This window comes from Eulemur rufifrons, chromosome 2 (assembly GCF_041146395.1).
Source record: "Eulemur rufifrons isolate Redbay chromosome 2, OSU_ERuf_1, whole genome shotgun sequence".
Taxonomy (NCBI): Eukaryota; Metazoa; Chordata; class Mammalia; order Primates; family Lemuridae; genus Eulemur; species Eulemur rufifrons.
The window spans coordinates 22,282,673-22,295,276 of NC_090984.1; the positions used below are offsets into that span (position 1 = coordinate 22,282,673).

At 38.0% G+C, this 12,604-nt stretch overlaps 1 protein-coding gene across 2 annotated transcripts in view; it reads left to right on the plus strand.

Moving 5' to 3' along the window:
- Positions 1–200: 200 nt before the first annotated feature.
- The window catches only part of EDC3 (enhancer of mRNA decapping 3), a 60,803-nt gene continuing 48,399 nt past the window's right edge, over positions 201–12,604 (plus strand). For both annotated transcript variants that reach the window (XM_069457478.1, XM_069457486.1), the window contains exon 1: positions 201–301. The gene's annotated coding sequence lies outside the window, so the exon portion shown is untranslated. The remainder of the gene's footprint in view (positions 302–12,604) is intronic.

The window sequence follows — 12,604 nt, forward strand, 5'->3', positions numbered from 1 at the left end:
TTAATGAGAAAGTGGGGCGCGCAAAATGGCGGCCCAAGCGGTTTTGTGAAAGACCGGCCTTGGCAGCTTTCTCCCAGTCTCTCAAATTTCCCGGGCGCCCCGCCCCTCAACCGTCTGCCTTCAAGATTGCAGAGCGTCGCGCCGGAAGTGACCTCAGCACGGTGGCGTGGAGACGTGGGGGCGCTTCCGGCGGCCGCGGTTGTTGGGGGTGGGTGTGGAGAAGCCCCTCCGTGGGTCCTCTCGTGTTGCGTGGTCGGCTTGGTGTGGTGTGCGGCGGAGGCGCAGGCCAGACGGCGCTGAGGTGGGAGCGAGGGGAGGCGGGGAGGCGGCTAGTTTGTGGGCACTCGTGGGAGGGGGCTTCCGGAGTTGGCAACCGGCATCGCTTTTAGGCTCTGGGCGTCCAGGCCTTGTACACTTGTTTAGAGGCGGCCACGAGCTGGGGGATGCTTCGGGTGCGCGGGGGGCCAGGTACTAGCGATGTCGCCAGGAGTTTGGTTTGAGGTGGGACGCTGAGGACAGCGGGATTCTAATCAGTCGGGATTGTGTGGGGTGGGGGGCGTTAGCGGCCTGGGCTGTTTGTTAGTCCAGCCTTGCTGGGGGCTGCTGCAGCTCGCTCACTCATTGCTTCATGCCTCAGTTTCCCTTTCCACAGTGAGGTAGGGTGGCAGGGAAGAACCCGAGTGCCACATCTATGACTGATAGCTTGAGGACAGAGGTGAATTGAGGTGCAGGAGAAGAGGCTGCCTGAGAAATTGGTACCTACCAGGGCACACTTTTCCTGAATCCCAGGGACTTCTCCCTTGATTTATTTCTGCCCTTGGTGTACCTCTGTGGTTCTTATTATCAGTACCCTTTGTGTTATATTGATTGTATTTATCAACAGTTGACTTGTTGAATAGTTGAAGTGTTTTGGAGTGTGTGTGGGGGGGCGTAGTTCTTGTCAGCTGGATCAGTTGATTTTCAGTTAATCTCCCAATTGCAGAGCTAAGAGGAGCCTTAACAGTCCTCTCCTGTGGTTAAAGATGAGGAACTCGCAACCCAGAATGGTTTTTCTTCTCTAGCTACAGACCAAATCGATTTCGGCCTGCTGTCTGTAAAATACAGGTTTTATTCCCACCCAAACAGAAATGACTGCCTTCCTAAGCAGTTTAGTATTTAACTGGAAACCTCAGATGGATTCTGATCTTTTTTTTAATGAATGACATATTAGGTGTACTGAGCCCCAAATCCTGTTTGTTTTCTCTTTATGAAGTGAAAATGGTTGTAAAGAACCTGACTTTTTGATTACTAAGAATTTTTTTGGTGGAGCCTTGTCGTTCGTGAGAGTAGGGCTGTGGGACTAGAAAAGTATCTCAAATTTTTTTTGACCTGTGTCCCACAGTTAGACATTTGACAACATGACTCGATGTGCCCCTGCATACTGTGTGTAGACACATGCACGCACACATACAACTTACCTTTCTACAGGTGATGCCCTCTGACATTTTCCATTTCATTAAAGGGGAAAAAAAAGTTGATTGAAACTGACTAAATTGAATCTATAGTTTGAAAAACATTAGACTAGAAAACGTTTTAAGATCTTTGCCGGGCCGGGCGCAGTGACTCACACCTGTAATCCCAGCACTCTGAGAGGCTGAGGTGGGAGGATTGCTTGAGGCCAGGAGTTGGAGACCATCCTGACCATCTCTACAAAAAACCAGAATAATTAGCTGGGCATGGTGGCTCAAGCGCCTGTCCCAGCGACTTGGGAGGCTGAGGCAGAAGTTTGAGGTTGCAGTGAGCTATCATGATGCCACTGCACTCTAGCCTGGGGAATGAATGAGAGACCCTGTTGAGCAAAAAAAAAAAAAAAAGAAAGAAATTCAGGCAGAACTACAAGACATCCAAATTGGTATCTCAGAGGAGTACAGTAACCATAGTGATAAGTGTGTCAAAATTTTAGCAAGGCATTTGTTAAGTCTTTTATGATAACCTAGTGGGTGAGATGGGGGAATGTGCTAGATTGTGGTAGAATTAGATGGAGTCATGAGTTTGAGCGTCTGTCTGGAGAGGTTTAATTTGTGGACACTACTTACAGCTGAAATTCTGGTGATCTGAGCTGGGGCTCCATCACTTTCTTTGTGCACAGTATATGTTTGAAATGTATCCAGAAGGTGTGCTTATCAAATTTATTGCCTTTATGAAGTGAAGAGAGAAAGTGTCATCTGTTTGATGACTGCCAGAATGCTAAAAGGTCTCAAGATTTGCCCAGTACTGTTTAATAAAATGGAGAGACATAAGAGTGAGAGATTTCACTTGGGTCCAAGAAAAATCAACTCTACCAGTTATGAGAGTGGAGATGTGACCTTGCAGGAGTTCTTGCAATAAAAATACGTGGACTTTCAATCACTGTCTCAATCAGTGGTGTGGTTAGGCTATGAAAAAAGCTTACGTGACCTGCATTAGATTGTATTAGGAAAATGCAAAATCTGGAATGAGAAAATTTGCATCACTTCACCCTAGCACTGGTAGGCTCACACCTCGAATGTTTAGGCCCGAGTGTGCTAAGAGTAAATTTATGGGTAGAGGTCAAAAGGAGATGGAATTTGTTAAATTTTAAAAAGTTATCTTTTATTGGCTGCCTGATGATGTGGTGGAGTTGTTTTAGTGTGAATGCTTCTTTTTCTCCTTGTCATTTCAGGCTTTCAGGTATAGACTAGGTCATTGCTCTTAAAATATTTTTGAGAGGCCAAGCATGGTGGCTCACACCTGTAATCCTGGTACTATGGGAGACTGAGATGTGGGGATCACTTGAGGTCAGGAGTTCAAGACCAACCTGAACAAGAGCGAGACCCCATCTCTACCAAAAGTAAAAGAAAAATAGCCAGGTGTGGTGGTGCAAGCCTGTAGTCCCCACTACTGGAGAGGCTGAGGCAAGATTACCTGAACCCAGGAGTTTGAGGTTGCAGTGAGCTATGATCACGCCATTGCACTCTACCCGAGGTGACAGAGCGAGACTCTGTTTCAAAAAAAAATTTTTTTTTTTTTTTGCTTGAGAGTTTTAAAAGACTGGGAGATCTGTGTAGATCCTATAAACTTTTAAGATGACGTCTGAAATTTTTCATCATAGATTTAATGAGTTTAAATGTTTAATTTCAAATAGTTCAGGGTGTAATTTCTGACATGTATTAATCGACTTTTTAAAAAATAAAAAATTATCTAAGTACAATAGCAATTTGATGTTTTAAAAATATACAAATAACCTTTTTTAAGACTATAAAATATATATAACATAGTATGTTACATTACTTGATTTTTAGATGTTGAGCCAATCTTGCATTCCTGAAATGAACCTCACTTAGTTATGTGCATAAATTTTTTTATATATAGCTGAATTAACTTTGCTAGCATTTTCTTAAGAATTTTTGTGTCTGTGTTCCTTTTCTTGTCGTGTCTCTGGCCTTAGCAGAGTAATACTGCCTCATAAAATGAATTGGGAACTGTTCCCTCCTCCTCTATTTTCTGAAAGAGTTTGTGTAGGATTTGTATTATTTCTTTTTGTTATGCTTCATGGAATCTACCAGTGAAGTCCTGTGGGCCTGGGGTTTTCTTGTGGTAAGATTTTGCTAATTTAATTTTTTACTTGATCTAATTCTATCTTGAATTAGTTTGGATAATTTTTATCGTTCTGGGAATTTGTCTGTTTCATACTTTTCTTTTTTCTCTTTGAACTTGTATCCATTTCACTTTTCCCACAGAATTTCATCCCAAAGCAAAAATCAGCAAACTTTTTCTGTAAAGGGCCAGATGAGAGGCTTTATGGGCCATGTGGTTTCTTTCATTACTGCTCAACCCTCTCACTGTAGTGCAAAAACGGCTATCGACAATATGCAAACAACTGAGCGTGGTTGTGTTCCAATAAAATTTTATTGGTAGTAGGCCAGATTGGCCTGTGGGCTGTAGTTTTCTGACCCCTTTCCTAAAGTAATATATTTTATGATTAAATATTTTTTTTGATTACCAATTAAGATCAGATTTGTGAAAGAGTAGTGTGGAAGTTGATTCCTTTGCTTGCATATCTTTATGTATCCCCAGGGATATGTCTTTTGCAGTTCGAAGACCAGGACTGCATTTCTAAGATGTTCTGGAGGAAATTCATGCATTTTTGTAGTTTTGTTTGGGTGAGAAGGGAGGTGGCCTTGAAGGTATGATTTTCCAAGGCCATAACTTAAGTCTCCTATGTGACCAGTATTCTTTGTGCCAAAAGGAGACATTTGAACTAAAATTTGTTATATGGTAGACACTATGTGGATTATGTAACTTAATTTTAACAGTGATTCTATGAGATAGTGGTATAATTGGTATAATTCCCATTCTGTAGACAAGGCAATTGAGACTCAGATTAGGTAATTTGCCCAGGTCATAGTGCTGGTAAGTAAGGAAGTACAGACGTAAACCAGGGACTGCGATGTCTGAGAATTTTATTTTCTTTCCACTATGCTGTCTTTTGTAGAAGGTATGGATTTAGTACTAGGATTATATTGGATGTTTTCTTTTTCTTTTTTTTTTTTTTTGTTGAGACAGAGTCTCACTTTGTTGCCCAGGCTAGAGTGAGTGCCGTGGCGTCAGCTTAGCTCACAGCAACCTCAGACTCCTCGGCTTAAGCGATTCTACTGCCTCAGCCTCCCGAGTAGCTGGGACGACAGGCATGCGCCACTATGCCCGGCTAATTTTTTCTATATAGATTTTTAGTTGTCCATATAATGTCTTTCTATTTTTAGTAGAGACGGGGTCTCGCTCAGGCTGGTCTTGAACTCCTGACCTTGAGCAATCCACCCGCCTCGGCCTCCCAGAGTGCTAGGATTACAGGCGTGAGCCACCGCGCCCGGCCTGGATGTTTTCTTTTAAGGTCTCTGCCATTTCCAGGATTTTGATTTGATAAATACTTTACTGGTGTGTGGAAAAAAATACCTAGTTTTCCAGAAATTCACAACTAACCACTCACTCATCCACAGCTGTTAATTATAATTATCCTTAGCTGGCCAAGGCTTGGTAGGCTCTGAATGCTGTGAGTTCTGTATAATGTGGCAGATGAGATGGAATTAACTAGGTCTGTAATTGGCAAATTGTTTATTTGTAGTTTATGGACCATTTGGGCAGCTGCCTCAGTTACATAATAGATGGAAGACCATTTAGCGCTACCTGATTTCATTATCTAAAGGCTGCTTATGAGAGAAATGATACAGTAAAGTCCTGTGCTTAGTTTGGCATTCAGTAGTCTGGAAATCCTGATAGTTCAAGATTTGAGCAAAATCGCCCCATAATTAAAAATAATCTGGAATATCCTGATGATCTGACATCTGTGGCTCCCTTCCTAATTACACAAACAGATTGTTAGCGTAGATTTTAATAGCAAATTGACAAAATAAGCGTTGGCTAGCTAGTTGCACCAAATATGCATTTTTTGCAAACATCTTGTTAGTTAACATTGTTGAATACTATACAAAAGAATTAGTTCTTTTTAGAGATGGAATTGTTTGAAGGATTCACTATCATGAATAGGCTTTTCAAGGAAAATATACATGTTTTTTATACATGTACATCAAATCCTGTCACCAAACTTATGTAAGTAAGGAATGCATTGAGATGAAGGATATTAAAATAGTATTAGGACAGAATGATAAATGAACTAAAGTGTCCTTACTTGGAGATGCTTAAGAAATGGAAGCAGAAGGAAAACAACTAAGAGTAAGTGAACTTTAGAGCAAGTTATTGACTAAATAATACTTCACAATGTTTCTGAGTTTAACAGTCAGTACAGTGCTTTAGAAATGATGGAATAATCAGTAGAAAATAGTATCAGTGAAGCAAGAGTATATAGGAGTATGTTTAAGAAAATATTAAAACCATTGCACCCCCACTTGAACGAGTAAAGTTAAAGATAGTGACAATACCAAGTGTTGAAGATGGGGAGCAACAGGAATGTGCATATGGTGGGTTATCTGAATGCAGATGGGAGTGTAAAATGGTACAACCATTTTGAAAAACTATTTGGCAACCACTTAAAAATTATATATGCATATTTTACCTCAATAAAAAAAATTTTTTAATGGGGAGAAAAAAGAACTGTATGGCAGTTCCTAATAAAGCCAAATGTAATGTGACTTCCTGTGTAATATGCCCGGCAGAAGTGGGTACACTTGTCCACCACAAAAATTTACTGTATAGAGTAAAAGGATGTTAATTATTCATAACAGCCCAGAACTGGAAATAACCCGACTGTATCAACAGTCGAATGGATAAATACATTGAGGCATACTTATGTAATAGAATATAGCAGCCATGAGAAAGAATGAAATTTTCATACATGCAGCAATGGGGATGAATCTCATAAATGTACTGTCGAGCAAAAGAAGCCGAACACTCTAAAAGAGAACTTTTATGATTCCATTTATATGATGTTCAAATACAGGCTAAACTAATCTTTCATGATGTCAGAATAATGACTACCTTTGGGGGATACATTGCAGCCTTTTGGGGTATTGGAAGTATTCTGTATCTTGATTGGAAGTGCTGGTCACGTGGGCAAATTAATATGTAAAATTTCTTGGAGCTATATATGTAAAATACATAGACTTACTAGATATGTTATCCCTTGGTAACTTATGTAGCTTCTGTATCTCCTGCTTTAGCTATAGCTCTTTTGACATGGCGGTATTAGGCCTATAACTGATGAAGCCCCCTTAGTGTAGTCATCTGATTAGCAGCCCAGTTGGTGGTACTCTACTTCTTTTAGATTCTGTAAATAACAGAATTTTAAAAATAGAATAACCCTCTTTGATGAGTTTTGAATAATGCATTAATGTGTTTTACAGAGGGAAGTTTCCGATAAATTGAAAGGGCAGTTTGTTACACATTTAGTGTTTTTAAAAAGTTTCTATTAATAGAAAATTAAATAGAAAATGCATACTTGTCAAATAGCATCCACATTTTCAAAGTATTAAAAATTTTATTCAGTTACTAACATCATATAAACTTGGGTATACAGCATGAGTGTCTTAAAGACATATGTTGAATGGAGAAGTAAAAGGCTTTTCATATCTGGTTAATTTCTGGTATTTCAAAATTCTTGTTATTACAGCTTTTTAGACTGCTTCTATCTAAAACAAGCATCAGAGTAGAATTATGATGGAGTATAAATGATAAAAAAGGAAATTTGTGCTTTTGTGACATTAAGTAGGCGAAGGCTGCTCAGGAAGGGGATATAAGCCTAAAGTATGTGTTTTTTTATGCCTTTTTACTGTCATCGTTGAAATTGTGTTGCATTGGAAATTGATCTGATCTCTTAAATTCTTACAGATATGATAATTGTTGCAACTTAGTGATGATATGTGGGAGTTCATTATGCTGTTCTCTCTATATTTGTATATGTTTGAAATTTTCTATAATAAGACATTTAAAAAAAAGCCTTATGGATGAGCCCGCTAATGCATTATTTTCTGTTCTGTCAGCATAATTTTGTGATACTTGCTTAGTTAAATCACTAGAGAACTGTCTAGAGTTTGATCAGTCCCTAGAGCTGGGCTCTTTCATGCCCTGTGTCTGATGGACATACTCTTTTTACCAGAAGAGTGCTTATTTATATGCTTTTTTGCCCTTTTTTCTTCTTTTAGACTGTATGTTTTATGTAGGTATACATCTGAAATTAATATTTGAAAACAGAGTGAAATGCTTTCTTTTTTTTCCCCTCAGAAAATACCGAACCAGTGTTTCACTTTGTGCTTAACATCTTTGTTATGTTTATATTCATCTGCTAGCTATTTCCTGACTTCCTTCTGTGAGTAGGGAAATGCTAGATTTTGTATCTTGTGTAGGATTTTGCATAGAGTATGCTTTAAAGATATTGTATTTTTAGAACCATTTTCAAGAAGAGCCAAGGCATTTTTAGATATAAATATTTAGATACTCTATCAGGAGTGGGGAACCTGCAGTCTTAAGGCCACATGTGGCCTTCTAGATCCTTAACTGGCCTTTTGACTGAATCCCAGTTTTACAGAATTGCTCTCTAGATCTTGCATTATTGACTTCTGTCATATCTATTATGTCTAATTCATTCATTGATTGAATCAATATCTATCATGTCTAGTTCATTCATTGATTGAATCAATATTTATTTATTGAATTTTTCTTCCATTCTAGGCACGCTTACTAGCTGAACAAGACAAAGTCCTTTGCCCTATTCTAGTGGGGTGACACAATATAAACAAACAAATAAGATAATTCATACAGTGATCTATTTTGAGATCATAACAGAAAGTGAGGTATGAGAGAGTAATGAGTAGCCACATTAGATTGGGTAGCCAGGGAAGGCTTCTCTGAGGTTTTAACATTTTTACCAGATACCAGAAAGACAATATGGAGCTGGCCATTCATGGAGCTGGGGAAAGAACGTTCTGGGAATACCTGGTGCTAATTTCTCAGGGAACAAGCTTGATGTGTTTAAGGAACGGTAAGAAGGCCATTGTGTGTGGAGAATAGTGGGAGGGAAGTTTCTTGATTTCTTTGAAACATGATAGTGTAAAAAATCTTTGTTTTTCTTTTTTATAGTTATATTGGCTATTGTAAGTATTATGCATTTCCATATATTTTGGATTCAGTTTTTCAATTTCTCCAAAAAGGCCAGCTGGGTTTTTGATTGATATTTGTATTTGACCCATAGATCAATTTGGGAGAATTGACAACATTAAGTTCTTCAATCTGTAAACGTAATACATCTTTCTGTTTATTGAGATCTTTTTTTTTTTTTTTTTTTGTTGAGACAGAGTCTCACTTTGTTGCCCAGGCTAGAGTGAGTGCCGTGGCGTCAGCTTAGCTCACAGCAACCTCAAACTCCTGGGCTTAAGCGATCCTACTGCCTCAGCCTCCCGAGTAGCTGGGACTACAGGCATGCGCCACTATGCCCGGCTAATTTTTTCTATATAGATTTTTAGTTGTCCATATAATGTCTTTCTATTTTTAGTAGAGACGGGGTCTCGCTCAGGCTGGTCTCGAACTCTTGACCTTGAGCAATCCACCCGCCTCGGCCTCCCAGAGTGCTAGGATTACAGGCGTGAGCCACCGCGCCCGGCCTGTTTATTGAGATCTTTAATTTTTCTCAGCAGTCTTTCATAGTCTTCATTGTACAGTGCCTGTAAATTTTTCATTGTATTTATTCCTAAGTATTTTGTATTTTAATACTATTATACGTGGTATTTTTAAATTTTATTTTAAGTTATTTGTTGCTATTATATAGAATGTGGTTGAGTTTTCCATATGAGCATATATCCTGTGACCTTGCTAAACGTTTGTTAGTTCTAGGACTTTTTTTGTGTGCATTCTTTAGGATATTATACATACGTAGTCAATCATGTCATTGAAAATAAAGACAGTTTTATTTCTTCCTTTCCGGTATTTATGCTTTTTCCAATATTTATACTTTTTATTTCCTTTTCTTGTTTTATTGCACTGGCTAGGACCTACAGTGTAATGTTGAATAGAAGTACAAGTGGTGACAGTAGATATCCTTGCCTTGTCCTCAGTCTTAGGGGAAAAGCATTCATTATTTTATCATTAAGTATGATGTTAGCTGTAGTTGTTTTGTAGATGCCAGCTCCCCCACCTTTTTTATTTCTTTTTTTTTTTTCCTCTCTTTTTTCTTTCAGGGAATACACAGAGGTACCTACCTTTTTTAAATATCCTGAATGGGTGTTGAATTTGTCAAATTATCTTTCTGCATTTATTCATATGATCATACATGGTTTTGTCATTGATATTGTTAATGTCATGGAAGATACTGATTTTTTTTAATTAACCTTTTTATTTTGAGATAGTTGTAGATTCACGTGCAATTGTAAGAAATAATATGGAGAGATTCCTTGTATCCTACCTAGTTCTCCTCTTTGGCAACATCTTGGAGAACTATAATACAGTATCACTATTAGGATATTGACAATGATATAGTCAATATGTAGAACATTTCCATTACCACAAGGATCCCTCATGTTGTTCTTTAAAGCCATGTCCACTTCTCTTCTGCCTCTACCCTTCCCTCAACCCCTGGAGCTGCTAATCTGTTCTCCATTTGCTATAGCTTTGTCATTTCAAGAATGTTACATAAATTGAATCATGCAGAATATAACCTTTTGGAGTTTGCTTTTTTCACCGTTGCATGGATGTACCACAAGTTTAACTGTTCACCCATTGAAGGTCATCTGAGTGGTTTCTAGCTTGCAGCTATTATGAGGAAACCTGATAAAAACATTTGTTTACAGGTTTTTGTGGGAATTTAGGTCTTCCTTTCTGTGGGATAAATGATCAGGAGTGCAATTGCTGGATCATACAGGAATTGCATGTTTATGGATTTTTTTATAAACTGCCACTTTTTTTCCGAGAGTGACAAACCATTTAATAGTCCCACTAGCAATGTAACACTGATCCGGTTTTTCCATATCCTTGCTGGCACTTAGTTTTGTCACTGTTTTTTATTTTAACCATTTTGAAAGGTATGTAGTGATATCTCACTGTGGCTTCAATTTGCATTTCCCTAATTGTTAATGATGTTGAACATCTTTTTATGTGCTTATTTGCCATCTGTATATTTCTTTTGGTGAAACATCTTTTCATGTCTTTTGTCCATTTTCTGATTAGATTTTTTTGCAGTTAAATTTTGTATTTTTTTTACTGTTAAATTTTGAGAGTTCATTATATATTCTAGATACTAGTTCTTTGTCTTTGTCAGATATGTGGTTTGCAGATGTTTGCTCCTACTCTGTATTCTTTTTGTCCTTTTAACAAGTCTTTTGCAGAATAAACGTTTTTAATTTTTGGGAAGTCTAATCAGTTTCTTTTTATAGATTATGCTTTTGTTGTCAAGTCTAAGAACTCTTTGCCTAGCCCTAGTTCCTGAAGGTTTCTCTTGTGCTTTTTCTAAAAGTTTTAGAGTTTGATGTTTTACATTTAAGGTCATGATCCATTTTGAGTAAATTTTTATATAAGACAGACTTAGGTTGAGGTTCATTTTTTTTGCTGATGGATGTCCATTTGCTCCAGCACCATTTGTTGTAAAAGCTATACAGCCCCCATTGAATTGTTTTTGCATTTTGTCAAAAATCAGTTGGGCTTCTCTGTGTGAGTCTGTTTCTGGGTTCTCTATTTTATTTTATTGATTTTTGTGTCTATCCCTTCACCAATACTATATGATTGCCATAGCTGTATATTAAGTCTTGAAATCAGGTAGACTGATTGCCTCCACTTTCTTGTCAAAATTGATTTAGCTATTTTAGTTCCTTTGCCTTTCCTATAAATTTTAGAATAATCTTATCTATATCTACAAATCCTGCTGGGATTTTGATGGGAATTGCATTAATCCTTTATATCAGTTTGGGGAGAATTGACATACTTACTATGTTGAGTCTTTTAATCTAGGAAACGTGTTATGTCTTCTTTAGCATTTTGATTTTTCTCCTCAGTATTGCATAGTTTTCAGCATGCAAATCCTGTCCATGTTTGTTTATTTAATTTTTTATTTTTAAAATTTATTTATTTATTTATTTATTTTGAGACAAAGTCTTGCTCTGTTTCCCAGGCTAGAGGACAGTGGCATCATCATAGGTCACTGTGACCTCAAACTCCTGGGCTTAAAGGATCCTTCTGCCTCAGCCTCCAGAGTAGCTAGGCATGAGCCACTATGCCTGGTCCTGTACATGTTTCTTTAGACTTACACCTAGTATTTCTTTTTTTTTTTTTTTTGAGCAATTGTAAATGGTTTTGTATTTTTAATTTTGGTGTCCATGTGTTCATTGCTAGTATCTTGAAATAACGTTGACTTTTGTATGTTTATATTAAATCCTGTGATCTTGCTGAACTGATGTATTGAGTGCTAAGACTTTTTTTGTAGGCCTTTGGAATTTTCTATATAGACAGTCATGTCGTCCGAAATATGAACAGTTTTGTTTTTTCCTGTCCAATATGTATGCCTTTTATTTCTTTTTCTTGCCTTATTGCCAGAACTTCTAGTGCTATGTTGAATAAGACTGGTGAGAGTGAACATCCTTGCCTTGTTCCTGATCTTGGGGGAAAGCTTTCAGTCTTTCACCGTTAATTATAATATTAACTGTAGGGGAGTTTTGGATGCTCTCTATCAAATTGAGGGAGTTCCTCTCACATTGCCATTTTTCTGAGACGTGTGTGTTTTTTGGTTGTTGTTTGGTCTCTTTCTTTAGAGACCAGGTCTCACTTGATCACCAACAGGCTGGAATGCAATGGCATGATCATAGTTCACTTCAGTCTCAAACTCCTGGGCTCAAGGGATCCTCCTGCCTTAGCCTCCCAAGTAGCTAGGACTACATGTGTGCACCACCATGGCCAACTAAGTTTTTTTTTTAAATTTTTTTGTAGAGATGAGATCTGGCTTTGTTGCCTAGGCTGGTCTCAAACTCCTGGGCTCAAGCAATCCTCCCATCTCAGGCTCCCAAAGTACTGGGATTGCAAGCATGAACCACTTTGCCCACCTGACTTTTTTTTTTTTTAAATCATAAATGGGTGTTGAATTTTGTCAAAGGCCTTTTCTGCATCAATTATTATGATC